The following is a 3,542-nucleotide window of genomic DNA, read 5'->3' as shown; positions in this document are numbered from 1 at the left end:
AAAAAAGAGATTAAAATCACTGTGTGCTCGTTGGAGTTGGGGTAAGCCAGCTGAAGCAGGGGCCAATGATTGACAGCAATTGAACTAGATAGCGGAAGAAAGGAGCAGCTACCTGCAGAGGGAAGAAAGGCAAAAGCCTGGTGAAGCACTAGCCTTGCCCTCAGATAATGACCATAACTACCGAACACTGCTCATTGACTCTGCACAGCTGACTTCTTCCCCGGAGGAACTTACATTGCGTGATTGCGTGGTGTGATGGCTTTGGACCATGGATCACGTATATAGAATTGGCTTGCAAAGCCTTCTGGCATCTTCAAGTAAAAACCGTATCTCTGGGCACTGTCTGAGCCCTGGCTCCACGGTTTACCTAAAAGAATGCTGTCCCTTATTCTCTTCTGAAACTTGGACAACGCAGGAAACTTCTAGTCTTTGGGAAAGCTCTGCAAAACTGTGCTCGTTAAGTTGATGCCACAGGTTTTTGCAAAGCCCTTCAGCAGAGTGTCCAGCAAGTCAGTGGCTCTAAGCTGACATTTGGGAAGGGAGAAAAGCTCACAGTGAATCTAGGTAAGTGTGGGAGTATCTAACCTTCTTTCTGAATGTGATTTGGGATCCTTTGTGCACCAACTAATGGGCATGTGGCTTCTTGCCCTACATCTGCCAAGACTCAAGTCCAGTCAGTAAAAAAAAAAAAAAAAAAAAAAAAAAAAAAAAAAAAAGGAAGAAAAGTACCTGATCCACCTGCAAGTGGATGGAGCTTTGTCCAAATTCCCACAAGATCACTTAACAAGCCTACCCTACCCCCCCCCCAACCCCCACATCAAACTGTCTAGCAGCTCTTCTGTGACCTGCATGCCCTGCTGGTCTTGAGGTAAAGAGATAACTCCAGAATTCTATAATTTCACAAGGGTTTCCAAACTTTTAGGACTTTATTTTAAGAAAGGTCATGGGCAATGCAGTTGATGTGGGGGAAAATAATGATGAGGGTTTGTTAAGCATCTGCTACATGCTTCCTCCGAATTATCACACTTACTCTTGAGGTGGCTCTGAGATCAGTAGCATTACAATCCTCGTCTTAAAGACGTCTCCTGTTGTCAAAGATGCTTGAGAGGCAAAGTAATTTCATCAAGTCCCTGCAGAAAGAAAGAGAACTCAAGGACCAGGAGGAGTGGTGTAACCTATGATCTCAGCACATGGGAGGCAGAGACAGGAGGATCACTGCAAGTTCAAGACCAACCTGGTCTAGATTGGGAGTTCTAGACTAGCCAGGGCTACATAGTGAGACCCAGACAAAGGAAAAAAAAAAACCTAAATGAATAAAAATTGAATAAACAAAAAAAGCAAGGAAGGACTTGAAACGTAGCTCACAACGTTCAATACCAGAGATGGATGTTTCTTTCTGAAATTGTGTCTGGGGGAAAGTCAATGGTGCTTCACTCTCTGTAGTTGTAAAACCAAAAGTGTGTCCCACAGACAGCCCCGGATTGACCAGACAGAATACTGCCACCTGGTCACAAACTTCTAATCTCTAAAGCACCATTGACAAGCTGTTGCCATTCTCCCACTTTACAGATAGGGAAACTGAGGTAAAAAGCAAGTTAAAGCACTTGCCTCTGACCCCAGAGCCTTGAGCTCCTTCAAATCAACTGTAACTGCCAACCAACTGGGTTGATCACTCACCTAATTAATAAGGCAGCGATCCAATAGGTTCTTAGGTAAAAGAGCGATCAAATATTCTCCTTTGTTCTACTCAGAACTAGGCACATAGTTGCACAATTGCACAGCACCATGATTCTGCCTTTGTTCTGCCCCTGGGGGACTTGGTGGAACTCTGGCTCCTGGCAGGTGGCAGAAAAGTCGAGGTAGTATTTGTAAAGCAGTTGGTGGGTGTGTGAATCAAGGAGGATCTGAGAAGCTCATCTTTGGGAAGGGGACAAAACTGACCGTGAGCTTATGTAAGTGTTCATGTCTAATGTTTCAAATTTCTCTCTGGAACCCTGGTATGCAGATTTTCTATTCTGCCTTATAACCCAAATCCACACCATAGCAATCCTGTTAACTGATTTCAATCCAAACCATTTCTGGTGTGTTCCTGACACATGCAGGACACTGCCTTTGACCCTCCATGCTATTTACCCAAGAGGCATGAGGAGAATGGCACTGGACCATTGCACTAGGAGTCGGGCTAGTGTACGGGTGATTTTTAGAATTGCAGTTGGTGGGATTTTCCCATGGAACCAAAAGAAAATCAACCCACTCTTTGGGCTTCTATTTTTCTCTCATAAAATGGGAGAGAGGGAGGAGAAGGAGTTTGGGCCTCTGTGTTACAAGGCAGGCAGCAGTAGGGGATGGATGCTAACACGTTCCCAGAAAAGTGACCATAATTACGTGGAAAGGGGGATTTGTGGGTTATCCATTGCTCCTCCTTATCCAATGCTGGCTTTGTCGGGGAAGTTTCTAGACCCACAAGCAAACACTGACGCTTCAGGGGAAGCTTGGACAATGGAGTTTTTGTAGAGTCGTGTGTCATTGTGTGACTGCTGGAGCCAACAATAAGCTGACATTTGGGAAAGGAACAATTCTGAGTGTCACACCAGGTATGTTTTGATGACAGTTACTTGCTCCTAAACATTAAACCATCGCCTGTATAAATTCAATGAGAAACAACCGAGTCGCCACTTCCTAGCGTCTTTCACTGTGTTGCTAACTGGTTACGAGGGCACTGTGGCCAGCCCCTAACAAGAGAACCTTTAACACCATTGCCAACACTTCCAAGCTCTTGGGAATGTTAAGTCTGCTTCTGCTAAGGGGGCTATCTCTGACTAAAGTCTGCCAAATTGAAGCGTTAGTATTTAGGAACAAAATGCATCTAGAAAGGAAGGGGGATGAGAAAAGCACAGGTTAGACCCAAGGCAATGGTGGCAGGATCACAAGCAGCCTGACCCAGGAGGAGATAGTGAGGTGCATGTTGGTCACTGAATGACCACCTTCCTTTTACATCCTAGACTAGGCAAGGCTTCCGCGTTGACACAATTAGGAAATTAACTATTGGACTCTTTACAATGCAAAGTCTTGGAGCCCAGCTAGTTAGGCAAAGTTCTGTAAGATCCTTTGTTACTGATGATCAAAAGTTGATATTTAGGGGAGAGGCAACATTTAAAGCAAATTTCACATTAGTCAACATGATCATGAGCTTCTAAAACTGTGCCGCAGGATGATGCTACTGCTGTGTTCTAACTGGGTTCTCCCGGAAAGTTTGTGTCCTTGCCTGGACTTAGTTCTGTGCATCAGGGGAGACCCTTTGGTTATTCTCTCACCTCTTTACTCTTTCTGACAAGCTGGCCACTGGGATTCATGAAAAAGGGTTCTTAGGCCAGGCCTATTAACCCTTCTCCTCACCCCACAAGGCCGGAAGGATGCTCTGAATGCTGCCTCACTATTCTCAAAATGAACCTAACTTCAATTAACTTCAGCGTTGCTGAATTTTGCTTTGTGAGACAATTTCTACTTTCTACACCAACGGAAGCTCATTCCAAATAATTATT

The sequence above is a fragment of the Peromyscus leucopus genome, chromosome 9 (genome assembly GCF_004664715.2).
Source record: "Peromyscus leucopus breed LL Stock chromosome 9, UCI_PerLeu_2.1, whole genome shotgun sequence".
Lineage (NCBI taxonomy): Eukaryota > Metazoa > Chordata > Mammalia > Rodentia > Cricetidae > Peromyscus > Peromyscus leucopus.
Note: the sequence above shows the minus strand (reverse complement) of the source record.